The 13,731-nt window shown below is 50.1% G+C and overlaps 1 protein-coding gene across 1 annotated transcript in view; it reads left to right on the top strand.

Annotated features, from left to right (window-relative positions):
* Positions 1-1,861: 1,861 nt before the first annotated feature.
* Positions 1,862-13,731, top strand: part of CREBRF (CREB3 regulatory factor) — a 40,289-nt gene continuing 28,419 nt past the window's right edge. The window contains exon 1 of the mRNA XM_090020384.1: positions 1,862-2,020. The gene's annotated coding sequence lies outside the window, so the exon portion shown is untranslated. The remainder of the gene's footprint in view (positions 2,021-13,731) is intronic.

The raw sequence follows: 13,731 nt of genomic DNA, 5'->3' as shown, positions 1-13,731 counted from the left end.
TAAAAATAGTGTGACGTCTTTGCACCCATGTAGCAGATGGCATGATATTAATTGAACAGACAAATCAGATAGCCCCATAGTATGCATAAAAATAATCCAGGTATGTCTCAACATTTTTGGACCAATTTTCTGAAAACTGTTTCGGGCAGAAAAAAAATTAATTCACCAAGTTGATGCTTAAGATAAATGGAAATTTGTGACTGGTATGTATAATTTTTGCAGCTCATGCAAGTGCACTCTAGATCTATCTCTGCATCGGGGTCCTTAGAAGTGACATTCATCCCATGAGATCTATTCTGTCTTTCTTACACTTTTACATGGACACAGTGTTTGAAGCCTAAAATGTAAGCTTCGTTACAAGAAATTACAAACTGCATATAACTATTGTTTTCTTCTGTTGTTGAGTATGATAGTCTAAATTAGACTGGTTAACCTTGGCTGTTTCTTCTCTACAACTTCATTTACAAAGCAGTGTCAATTAATGACCCCGAGGATGTCTTAAAGACTCTCTTTGAGCACTGATTTTTATTCTCTTTGAATACTGTTAGTATGTCTATATATCTTGTCTTGCTAACTGATGTTTTTACAGTAAGTTTTGAAATGAAAAATAAAATTATACTTAAGAAATAATCACTAAAAATTGTTTGACTGGATTTGAATTTTCTTCTCAACTATTTACGAGCCTTACAATGTAGCATTAGGCAAGCGAATGAAAGCCTGTAAGTGTAAACCAACTATAAAATGACTCTTACAGTTGCTTAGAAACTGGAAATGATGCTTTTAAAACACATTGCAAAATTTGCCTTTGTTTTGAAACAACAGCCCATCCAAATATTTCAAAAAAAATCTCCATGAAAGAAATTTTTTTAAGAATTGATGTTTAGTCAATTGAAACCCAGATTGTTTTTGAGAGTGACTTTTAAGTATATAAAACACAAAAGAAAAATGAATTTTGAATAAAAAGCCCTTTCAAAACTAAGCACACTTAAAACAGATGTTTCGACATAGTGGAACCTTCTCCCCACTTTTATTCCAAAATGAAATTTTAGTGGGATGGGGCTAGTTTTTCAAAGGGTCGGGATTTCAATGGAACAGCGCAGTCTGAGGGAATACGGCTCCACTAAAGTTTCTCTGAGCAGCTCTACAGCTTGCTGTTGCTTCCCTATCTTCCTGCTCCTTCAACCACTTCTAGACTTCTTTGCCCAATTTCCCCGAAGCATCCTCTTTCTGAACTCATCTGCCAAACCCCCCACCTCAGCTGTGTGATAACAATCAAAATAAAATCGTAAACCCCAGTCCACAGCTATGTGATAACAGTATGTTTATGTCCTCTCTCTAGTTATCACATAGCTGGACGGGGGTTGGCAGACCAGTTCAGGAAGAGGATGCTTCGTGAGGTCTATATATAAAAAACTAAGGCTAGCCACAAGCCTTGACCGTCAACGTTGTGTTAATTACGGGTGCTCCGTGCACCCTCACTCCGGCCCCGGCCTCCGGTACCAAGTTGTGCTGCTGGGCTGAGACGATCGGGTTGGTCTGGACGAGTGAAACGAGCAGGACAAGACCGGAGCGGGCCCGGATCACCGAGGTAGGTAAGATCGGACCAGGACGGGGATTTCCGCAGTCTCGGACCAGTCACGGCAGCGCTTTTAGCGGTGACCGCCCCACCCTCTGAATCGCTGAGTGAGCCTTCCCCGGCCCACCGGGGGCGAGACGCACGTGGAACGAACGCAGAGAGCCCCCCACACCCCCTCTGCCGTCACGTGACGGAGTCCCCGCCCCCAGCCTCCCATTGGCCCTCGGGCCGGCACACCGCGATTGGTCGGCGGCGCCCCCTCCCCCCCGCCACGTGACGGGGGCGAGTCACGCGATTTCCGGAAGCCAGTCAGGAAGGGACATAAACAAAACAAACCTGAGCAGCATGGAGAGGCCGGGCCGGGGCCGGAGACAGCGCCGGGGCCGGGCGGGCGGCGCCCGGTGCTGAGGCGCCCCCTCCCCCGCGGGCCTAGGGAGGCGCCAGGTGAGCGGCGGCCGGGCCGGACAGTCCTGGCGGGGTGCTGGGCCGCTCCAGCAGCCCCTGCCGGGGTGGGACGGCGCGGCCGGGCGGTGGGTGCTGCCGGGGGGGTGCAGGCGGCGTGCTGTTCCTAGCAGGGCTGAGGCGGGGGTGAGTGGCCGCAGGCGCCCGGGGCGCGGCGGGCTGCATCCAGCCGAGAGGCACCCAGCGCGCAGCCCGGGAAGGGGGCGTGTCGCGGCCCCTTGCTTTGCCCTGGCAGCTGTGGAGGCCGTCGCAGCCCAGGTGGCAGCCCCGGCGGAACCGCCTCTACCCCCGCCGCCTGGCCCCGCGGGGGAAGCGGCGCTGCCCAGCCGAGGAGCCCGAGCGCGGGATTTGTTTACATGTCGCCTCAGCCGAGCTTGACAGAGCAGCTGGGCGCGTGAGCGGCGGGTGCGCGGGCCAATCCGGGCGGGCGCGAGGCAGCGGTTGCCCAATGGAGCTGCAGGGGGGGAGGGGCGGGCCGCGCCAGCGGGGTAGGCTGTGCCCCGTGCGGGCGGCGGGCAGCCATGTTGGAGGGAGGTGTGTTAGCGGGGCGGGGGAGGCTGGGGCAGGAGGCAACCTTGCTGCCGGCTGCCCCACAGCCCTCCTCTGCCACAGCCCCGTTCCTGCTTCCTGGGCGGGCTGAGGCGCCAGCAGTAGGCCTGGGTCTTGCTGCTTGGCTTCGGGGCAGGGAAGCTGCAAAGAGCTGAATTCCCCTAGGCAGCCTTGCTCCACCAGGTCCTGCACGCTGCTCCCTCTCCCCAGTGGCTCTCCCGAAAGAGTGATGGTCAGTGTCTGCTGGTGTCTGGCTCCTCTGCTCCAGAAACCCCCCAAAATCAATTTAAATCTAAAAAAAGTGACAACCTGTTTGGGATCTCTTCCTTGAAAGTCAGGATTTTTAATTCGGTTTCACTCGGTTTTGCTTTCATTTTAAAGACAATGCAGGTATCCAAGTATGTAACTTGTAATCGCCTTTCCTGCCTTTTTCCTGTCATGTAAATAAATGAAGGTTCATAGGCCTGAGAGTGTCGGCTATTAACTGCCGTGGTCCTCTCGGGGGGCAGCGCTGGGGGAGGTGAGCACCCTGGCCCATCTGCCCTGCACCCACCACCAGGGTCTGGATCTGTGGGGACACAGTGAGCGCCCAGATGGATGGGAAGGGGCTGCAGGTAGGTGTGGACCAGTGTCCAGTAGTGAGATATGAGGTGGGGCCAGGAAGACCCTGAGATCTTGGGGCAATGACAGCATGGGGCCAGGGCAGGGGCAGAGCCCTGATCTGCCTGCATGCCTCTGCGACAGATATCTTCCCTGGGCAGAGGTGTGTGGGGAGCAGATTGTGGCCCCAGCCCCAGCCCTCTGCTGTCTACCCAGTTTTGCACCTCGCCCCGGGCCCAGATGCGCACAGGTACAAAATGCCACTGAGCTGCATCTTCATCAGCTCCAGAGGAGCTGGAGCCTGACTGCTAAGAACTTATTGTACAATTCAAGTCTTATTGCTGAACTTTATTTCTCCCCTGTGAGCTCTGCAGGCTTGATAGTGTATTTAGGTAGCATGCCTAAATTATTGCTGTGTCTTTAATTTCACTCCTTTGACTTGGCAGTTCCTTAATACAGCTGTGCAATAGTGAGTTGGCCAGGAACGCTGCTTTTTAAAAGATTTATTTAAGAAAACCAGTGAGAGAATTAACACTGATTTCAGGGCCAGAACTCTAGCTTTTGTTCTGAGTTAATAAATGCTTTGGTTTCCACACGCTACCACCATCACCACCACCAGTGCCGCTGCCTCCCTCCCAAGCCCTGGGTGGGCGCATCTACATGTGCTATTAGCACTCGGCAATAAATGCCAGCACATATTGCACTGCAGTTTATTGCTTCTGGCCCTACTGTTGGAACATGTGCCTGGGCCCACAGTACATTGAACCAGGTCAGAGCAGCCCTAGCTAGCAAGGGCCCCAGTGGGGTCAGCCTGCCAGCCCAGGGCTGCTCTGACGTGGCTCAGTGTGCTGTGGAGGGGCTGGTCAGGCCACGAGGGTGCTCCAGTATGGGGCTAGCTGGCAGGCAGCCCTTGTGCTGAAACACCCTTGAGTCCCTGCCAGCTGACTCAGTGTCTACATATGCTCTGCTGCACATGGAAAAAACTGTGCAGCAGGACAGTGCTTGTATTTACAGGTGCTACCCTGCTGCAGAGTTAGTTTCCTGTGGCCCACTAGGACTGTACGTGTGGATGCAAGACATTCATTATGGAGCTAATCAATTTACTACTCCTCAGTAAATGTCTTCTGTAGACACTCCCAATATATACCAGATGAATTGTTGAAAGCTTTAAACTGTCAACTGAAATGCTTTCACTTGTGTTACTTAGGAGTAACTCCTTGAAGTCATATTGATGTAAAACAAGCATAACTTTCATCAGCACCAGACCCTATACATTACAAGTAGGATTTATTTGTAGTAGGATTTAAAAGCGGATATACTTTTTAAATTTTAAAATAATGTATTAATACAAGGTAGACTGATGTCTAGCGGTGCACTGATGCATCAATCTGATATTGGATTGGTACAGATGGGGCTGATAATTTGGCTGATAAATGAGTGTGCTGTGTGCAGCCGCAGTGCAGCGCTCGGGCAGCAAAAAGCAGAGCCAGCAGCTTGGAGAGATGCCTCCAAGTGGCAATCCCAGCATGGCGGGAAGTTGGGTGGGAGGCAGCAGATCAGTGCCACCCAGGATGAGGAAGGGCGTAGGTGGGTAGGCAGCTCCTACCACTGCTTGCATCCTGGCAGGGCACAGGCGGGGCATGTGCCCCCTGGATCTCTGCAAGGCCAGGTCAGCTGCAGACAGGAATGTGTGTGGCTCTTCTCAGTGGGGGCTGGGCTTGGAGCAAGTGCTGGCAGCATTGGGGGGGATACTGCACCCCAAATTTTGCTGCCACTGTGCTCCCAGTGCAGCCCTGGCTCTTCCTGGCACATAGGTGGAGGCAGGGTGCTAAGTCAGGGCTGCACTAGATGGCTGGTGGCAGCAGTGGTGCTGGGAGTGGAATAGCGGTAAAACTTGGGGTGGGTGCAGAATCTTCCCTGTGCTGCTGGCACCCACTCTGAGCCCAGCCCCCACTAAGAAGAACCCCGTGCAGGCTCGGCTGCAGCCTGCTCCACCCCGCACAGGCTCTGTGCCCTCCCGGGATGCGAGCAATGGTGGGAACAGCTGTTGTCGTTGTCCTTTCCCCCCGCCGCCAACAAACTGTGGCTGTGCCCGCCCCGCTCCCTCTGCCTGAGCAGCACCTGCCCCTTCCCTCACTATGGGGAGCGTTGATCTGCCCCTGACACCCCTTCTGTCTCCTTCCCTCCCCTTTCACAGCATTGGACTTACCAGCTGGAGGCAGCTGTATCAGAAATCGGATTGGTATCAGGTGATATGCCTCCTTAAATATAGAGTATCAGTTTTGGCCCCAAAAACCTGTTGATGCACCCCCACTAATGTCTGTGTATGTCAGCTCATTTGCACAACTTCAGTACCCATGTGAATATTCAATTGTTACTCATAGGCTCATAGAACAGTTGGCTAGAACAGGCCTCCAGAGGTCTAGTCCAAACCCCTGCTTGAAGCAGGATTATCCCTGGTGCCCAAGGATGTCAAAAGCACCCTAACTTTCCATAAGTAACACATTAGGATGAGGGCTGTCAGTATCCTGCTGCTGACAGACTTAAAATGCAGGTAGCATTTAAATTACCTGAAGCGGGGTTCCAAAGAGGATGGAGCTGGACTGTTCTCAGTGGTGGCAGATGACGGAACAAGGAGCAATGGTCTGAAGTTGCAGCAAGGGAGGTTTAGGTTGGATATGAGAGAACTTCTCTCACTGGGAGGATGGTGAAGCACTGGAACAGGTTACTTAGGCAGGTGTTAGAATCTCTGTTCTTAGAGGTTTTTAAGGCCTGGTTCAACAAAGCCTTTGCTGGAATGATCCAGTTGGGGATGGTCCTGCTTTGAGCAGGGGATTGGGCTAAATTATTATTTCCTGAGGTCCCTTTTAGCTCTAATTTTTTTATGATTTGAGAGATCCACAGAAAAAGGCCATGTTCCTCTCTCCAGAAAGCAAAACCCCCCACAATCTCTACTAATCTGGCTCTAGTGTAAAAGCCAAGTAAATGTTAGAGGTGTACACTAGTTTAACTTTCATTGTGGGTAGCCTACAGAAAAAGTGGGAACAATTAGGAGAAAGGGTTTCTTGTGTGTGTGTGTGTGTGTGTGTGTGTGTGCATGTGTGGGGGGGAGGGGTGTTTCTTGGGGAAAACATAGGCAGTTACAGGGTTTTTTGTTTCTTGGTGGTTTTGTTTGTTTTTTAGGGGAGAGTGGGGGCAGGAAAGGCAAAAATTTGTGGCTGCTCTGTTAATCCCTAGCTGCAGGATACAGTATCCCCCACTTTGAGGGGCAGATCAAGCAGGACCAAGTCTTAGGCCAGCGGTCACCAACCAGTAGATCTTGGAGCCTCTTGCGGTACATCCGAGGCTGTGGTAGGGGCCTGAGTGCCAGCGCGCGTGCCCCAGCCCAGCAGGTCCATCCATGGGGGAGGGAAGGGGCAGGGGCTAGATCGAGTCCCCCATGGTGAGGGACAGTGCCATAGAGGCAGGAGCAGGGGTCAGTTGAGTGGGACCCAGCAGAGTGGGACTTACCTGCTGGGGAGGCACACCACCAAATAATGTTTTCTCCCTCTGTCTCAGTCTGCCCCTCCCCACAGACTTACCTGCTAGGTGGAAGAGGTGGTGGCAGCACATGGTAGATCTTGGGTTGCTTTTTGTACCAGGCAGGGGAAAATGTCCTAGGGTTGCTGAGCTCTCCCCTAGCGCCCCCTACCGTGTTAAGTTTGCATTAACACACCCTCATTCTCTCCCACCACAACTTGATCTTCTGAAAGTAAAAGGGAGGTTGCCTCGTTTTCCTGGTCACTGTTCCTACTACCCCAATCCTTGTTTATACAACGGGGTTCCAAACTCTTATGGGCCATGGGTGGCTCCAACCACCCCTGTACCATGCCCCAAGCCTTGCTGATGGACCGGACATTGTTTAGTCTATCTCACACTCTGCGCCCTCTCTGGCACTCGGGCTCTCCGCAGCCCTTGTCTTTCAGCGCACCCTCTGGCGCTTGGGCCCTCTGTAGCCTTTGTCTCTCAGTTGTGTCCCACAGGCACTCTGGCTTTCTGCAGCCTTTTCTCAGAATTGCGCCCCACAGGCGCTCTGGCTTCTGCAGGCTTGTCTCAGAAATGCCCCCACAGGCGCCGGGGTCAGTACACCCCAAAATGCTGTGCCTTCTCTGGCACCTTTCTTGCTGCCCCTCTCTCGGGCCTGGGGTTCCCACGCAGCCATGGGCCCCCTATGAGGCCTCCTCCATCCCCTTATAGCCTCTCCTGGTCCTCTGGTTTAAACAACATACACAAAACACAAGCCTCCACACTATAACTTAAATCCAGGCCTCACGGCTAAAACATCTTCTGAGCCACCCCACAAGTGCGCTGTCTCTCCCCCATATCACCAGCTGCACCCACCTTGAGACTTCTCCCTTTTTTCACTCAGGGCAGAGCTGCTCCTGCTTTTGTCGCAGGTAAGGGCCTCCTGCATGGCCTCAGCCTGGGAGTTATATAGGAGCCAGGCCTGCCCCTTCCGGACAGCTGACTCAACAGGGGTGAGCCCCTAGCTCCTCCTAGTTGCCCTGGCGACCGGCACCTGGGTGACCATTCCTACTTTTCAAGTAGCAGGCACCTTAGTGCCCTGCTACACTTTTAAATGCCAAAGGTTGGAGACCACTGTCCTAGGCTGAAGCTGCTGGCTAAGCCGAGCTGTCCAGCCTTATTTCTTAATCCTCATGGGCAGTTGGCAATGCTTGCTGAGTCAGCTAAGGGCCCACCCAGCTCCAGAAATGAGACTGGGCAGTTCTGCTCCATCAGTATGAGACTCTTGGCTGACTTGACTGGTTGAGGCAAATACCTGGACCCAAGTCTCAAGCTGGGTAGGTGCTCAATTGGTTCAGCAAGTACTGCTGGCTGCTTACCTGGCTCAGAGGTGCTGCACAGCTTGGCTCCTGCAGAATCAGGCCCTCTGCTCCCTTCACTTCTTTACAATGTGGCCTGCCCCCCCCCGCCCCCCCCCCAAAATATCCAGCAGGTAATTTTGCTGGGAGAAAGTGCATGTTGTAAATGGTAATGAATGACTTGACCATGTTGTTCCTTTGTTTTTGTTAGTTTAAATCATCCAGCGTTAAGAAGCCTGTTTTTAATGAAAACACTGTTTCCAAGAACTTATTCTGCTTCCCTGGCCCAGTAGTTCTTGGAGCACAGAGAATTAATTTCTTCAGTTTTGCTGATCTGTTTGCAAAGACTTTTCACTCCTCGCTCTAAGCTAACAGGGGAATGGTCTCTTTCAATTTTCTACATCCCTGTGACATTGCTGGTTCTAAGAAGTGTCTTCTGTTTCATAACTGCATAGTTTTGTTTTCATTTTCTCTTCTTTACTCTGACTCGGCATAAGTTTCAGGGGAATTTTCTGGGAAAGGAAATTGGTTTCAATGTTATTCTTTGTTGGCAGTTTCTTTGCTCCAAAACTGAAGAGTTACTTTCACAGTGCTTTGGTAAAGTTCTTCTAGTAATAAGTTTTCCAAACTATGGAAGGGATTTTGTACTTTCAGGAAGGCCAGGGCCTTAAGGGTGAAATGAAAACTGTTAACTGTCCTGTAAATGGAATGTAACCACCTCCCTCTGTCTCCTTTTCACAGAAAAGCTAACTTTTATAGTAGAAATAAGTTGTTGGGGCTTTTAGAATTTTTAAGTGAAGCGGTATTGTTTGCATTCTTTTCTAAATATGACATTCAATGAAAAAGCACCGATTGGTTACTTGCATCTGCCAACTTGCTTATGTAATAAGCTGAAATGAAACCTCCCAAAAACACTTGGAGTAAATGGCTGAAGTTCTTACACAAGCACAGGTGTTCAAACAAAGCAACAACTTACTTTTTAAAAAAAAATAAACTAGCACCACATTCTCTTAAATTATTGCAGTAGTTTCTTGGGGTTATTAATAGTATGGATAACTGCTTACAGTTCATAAAGTCTTGAATCTAAGATGCTATGTTTGGCTGCAGACCAGGGTTTCTTTTTCATAATATTATGGGTAGGGCTGTATTGAATTCTCGGCAGAAATGGTGTATGCTATGGCTCATATTATCTTGCAGGTACCCCTGCCCTCCCCTTTGCTGATCAGCAGAGGGACCTTGCTTGCAGCTTGCTCCTGCTCAGTGGGAAAATGAAAACCATGGTTTTAAGCATGGCACTGCTTTTGCCTCTCCGCTGGTCAGCAGGGCCACTGGGGCCTCTCAACCAATCGGCAGTAGAAGGGAAAAATGACACCATATTTAAAACCACAGTTTTTGCCTCCCTGCTGATCAGGAGTAAACTGCAAGCAGGGCCCCTCTACCAATCAGCAACGGGGGGGGACTGTACACGATTAGAGGAGCCACCATGCACACCACTTCCACCATGAATTTGGTAAGGCTCTACTTTTGGGTATTAAAAACCCATATCGTCCTGGGTAAATTGGAATTTGTAAGGGGAGAGTAAACTCAGTAGAAGCCAGGAGGAGAGCAAGTGGAGATGCAAGTTGCTTACAGGCTTGCTGCTTCCCCTTGGGAGAAGGAGAGCGGTCCAATGTCTGTGTTGAAGCATGATAGCAGAATGGCAGCATTCTCTCAAATCTAAGTGTTTGGAGCTTCTGCCTGCTTTTCAGGATTGGGATTAGGAGCCGGCCACAAAGGGTGCTTACAGACATGAATGCCCCCCCCCCCCCCCCAAAAAAAAACACCCCAAACCAAAACAAAAAACAACAACAACAAACTGTTTTACTTACATACCTGCACCAAGCGCATCGCATGCTCAGAAGAGGCATCACATTAACTTGATCTGGCTTGCCCAATGTCTGTATAGATTGTATGCTTCAGTGGGGCTTTTTGGAGCTTTTATCTGATGGATAAAAGCACCAAAAAGGCCTGCTCAAGCGCACAGTCTATACAGATGCTGAGGAGCTGGGTCAAATTATTGCGCTGCTTCTTCTGGTAAAGTACCATTTTTTGTGGGGGTTTATTTCATGCTTGTCAGCAGTCAAAATGTCTTGGGAGCTGCTACTACTGTTTTAACAAGAAGCTGGTATTTGAAGGCAGTAAGGAGAGAGAGTCTTTAGGTAGGGGCAGATAGTTGAACGTGGAGGCCTGACAAGGAGAAGTTAGAGGAACCTTTGAGTGAGGTTTTTTCCTAACAAAGATTGAGTGAGATGCCCTTGGTGGTGGGGAAGGAGTAAAAATAGGAGTGATGGAAAAAATTAAAGAACTGAATATAATATGGAAAAGGTAAACAGTATGGCAGGTCAAGGGTGTGTGATCCGTAAGAGGAAACTAAGTACATGGAACCTCGTCTGGAAGAGAGACAAAAGGATAGGAAAAGTTCAGGAGATGCACTGAGTTACTTTTTTTCCTAAAGTCTTGGTAATGGCTCACTTCAGTGCAGCAGTCGATACCTTGTATACAGGGATGTTTCCCATGGAAAAATAATGTAAACAACGGATTTTGCCTTTACCAGAGGCAAATGCAGATTTCTCATTTTACCAGTGAAACCCACAGATCTTGCTGTTTTGCAATAAGCTCCCTGCTGGCTCCAGAGGCCTTGAAGGAGGAAAGCAGGGTCGGAGCTCGAGCCTGCAGCCTGTCCTGGTACTGATCTGGGGGATGCAGGCCCCCCCTGCCCCTGGGAGCGCGCACAGCAGAGGGGAACTGCCCTGCCTGAGCCCACAGCAGGGGGGAGTGGGGGCAGGGGGCTGCGGAACCAGGTCAGTATCCCTGGCAATTGTGGGGGGCCCCCTCTGGCAGGGCTGGAGGAGCAGGGGCTGTAGGTGGGGGGTAAGGGGCACCAGCAATGCTGTGGGTGGGGAGTGAGGGGCACCAGTGGGGCTGTGGAGGGGGCCTTTAACTTTAATCACGGATTTTCTATACCTGGGCTAGAAGCCTTGGTCCTTGGGCCTAGTCATGATGGGGAAAGTTTCAAGGCCTTTGCACTTTATATATGCCAAAACTGCTTTTTAATCATAGAATCATGGAAAGGAGTACTGGAAGGGACCTGTAAAATCATCAAGTCCAGTACCCTGCCATGGGAAGGAGGTGATTGGGCTCAAATGAGCTCAACGAGGTATTTGTCCAGTTTCCTCTTAAAGACCACCAGAGATGGCGACTGCACCACCTCGGCTGGAAGTGTTACAGATTTTTTACCTGTGTGGAAAATAAGTTTTTCTTTACATCCAGCCAAAGCTTTTCCTTGACTAGCTTGTGTCCATTGGTCCACGTCTTCCCGAGGGGGGCCTTTTTGAAAAGTTGTTCTTCTAGATCCTGGTATTCTCCCTTTACATATTTGTAGGCAGCTATCAAGTCACCTCTCGGGCTTATTTTGCTCAGGCTGAACAAACCCAGATCCCGAAGTCTTTCCTCTCCTTATAGGGCTTGTCTGCTAGGTCCTTGATCATGTGGATGACCCTTCTCTGCACCCTTTTGAGCTTGTCCACATCCTTCTTGAAGTGTGGTGCCCAGAACTGGACACAGTATTCCAGCTGTGGCCTCACCAATGCAGAATAAAGGGGAAGGAGTACCTCTCTGAACCTGTTGGTGACACGCCTGCTGATACACGCCAGAATTCTGTTTGCTCTGTTGGTGACTTTCATACTGGTGGCTCATATTCATCTTCTGGTCAATTGACATCTGTAGGTCCTTTTCGGGTACAGTGCCAGCCAGTGGACCACCACCCATTCCACTGATATGGTGAGGGTTTTTCCTACCTAGATGAAGGGCCTGGCACTTGTCCCTGTTGAACCTCATATGACTTCATTCAGCCCATAGGACCAGCCTGTCAAGGTCGTCTTGAATCTTTGACCTGTCCTCTAATGTGCCTGCTTGTCGCCACAGCTTGGTATCATCCGCAAATATAATCATTGCACTCTTCACTCCCTCATCCAGGTCATTAATAAAGATGTTAAAGAGCACTAATCCCTGGGGTAGACCACTGGAGATGGCCTTCCAGGATGAAGGCTACCCCATCAGTTACGACTTGTTGGGAACTGGCTCAGCAACCAATCCCAACCCACTTCACTGTAGCCTGGTCTAGGCCAGTACTTTCCATCTTAACTGAGAGGATTTCATGGGAAACTGTATCAAAGGCCTTGCTGAGATCTAGGTAGACAATGTCCACCTCCTGCCCCATGTCCAGGTGGTTAGTTTTACGTAGTCATAAAAGGACACCAGGTTTGTTAGGTGTGACCTCCCCTCTACAAATCCATGCTGGTTGCTTCTCAGTACCCCACCAGATGCAAGCTTGTGGTTGATGGCCTCCTGACATTGGTCCTGGGGAAGATCTTTGAAAAAATTATCAGTCTGACCAGTCTATAGTTGGCTGGGTCATCCCTCTTTCTGTTCTTAAAGATGGAACCACATTCACCTTTCTCCTCGAACAGCCCCACCAGAGGCACTGCTTTGAGCTCGGCCAGCACTCTAGGGTGAAGGTCATCTGAACCAGTTGACTTGAAAACGTCCAAATGATCTAAGAGTGTCTTCACCTGTTCTGGACTTATTTTTATGAGGACTGCTGTCATTGCCATATTCCCTGCACCTCTGGTCTGGTGACCAGTTCTTGTCTGGTTTCAGGAAAACTGATGCAAAGTAATTATTAAGGAGCTCTGCCTTTTCATGGGGGCCAACTGTGGGCCTCATCACTGTGTTCAGTCGGGGGTGCCACAGTGGAGCTTGAGATAGATAGATAGATATATTTTTTCCTTTTCTTGCTCCCTATATACTGATGGAAGGATTTTTTGTTATCTTTAATATCGGTCACCGGCTTGATTTCATTGGATGCCTTGGCTTTCCTTGTCTCATGTCTGCAGACCCTGGCTGCATGAGTGTACTCTTTTTTTCTGGATCCAGATTCATTTTTTCCATTGCACATATGCTTCTTTTTTTATTTTTGAGAAGTTCCCTAATGTCTCTGAGCCAGGTGGGTTTCTTAGCCCCTCTCCCTTTTTGATCGTATGGAGATGGCCTCTTTTTGAGCAGTAAGAATAGCTCATGAGGAAGTGCTATCCTTCATGAGCTCCCAAGTCACTGGTTGCAAAGGGCCTTTCCAACTAAATTCCTGAGTTTACCAAAGTCTGCCGATCTGAAGTCTAGGACTTCTGTTCTGCTGGTAGAGTTCCCAGCCTTTCAGTGGATGGTGAATATGATCAGATCACTGTCACCCAGAGCACCTCCAATCTTCAGGTTGTCTACCACACCTTCCCCTTTGGCCAGCACCAAGTCCAGGGTGGCTTTACTTCTCCTAGTCAGCCCCTCCACAGCCTGTGTCAAGAACAGGTCACTTATAGTCACCCAGAAGTTGGTTGATCTGCTGGAGATGGCTGAAGGATCTTCCCAACAGATGTCAGGATAGTTGAAGACACCCATGACAATTAAGTCTTTAGTACTGGCTGCTTTGGCCAGTTCACTGTAGAGTGCCTGGTTGCTCTCCTCCGCTTGGTGGGGAGGCCTATAATAGACTCCCACCATCAGGTCCCCTTTTCCCAAGCCCCCTTGTATCTTCACCCAGAGGGTCTCGGGGGACTTTCCTCTGCCATCAAATGTGACCTGTAGGGAAGG

This window comes from Crocodylus siamensis, chromosome 10 (genome assembly GCF_052110815.1).
Source record: "Crocodylus siamensis isolate JL-2025a chromosome 10, ASM5211081v1, whole genome shotgun sequence".
NCBI classification, from domain to species: Eukaryota; Metazoa; Chordata; order Crocodylia; family Crocodylidae; genus Crocodylus; species Crocodylus siamensis.
Note: the sequence above shows the minus strand (reverse complement) of the source record. Positions and strands in the feature narration are given on the sequence as shown.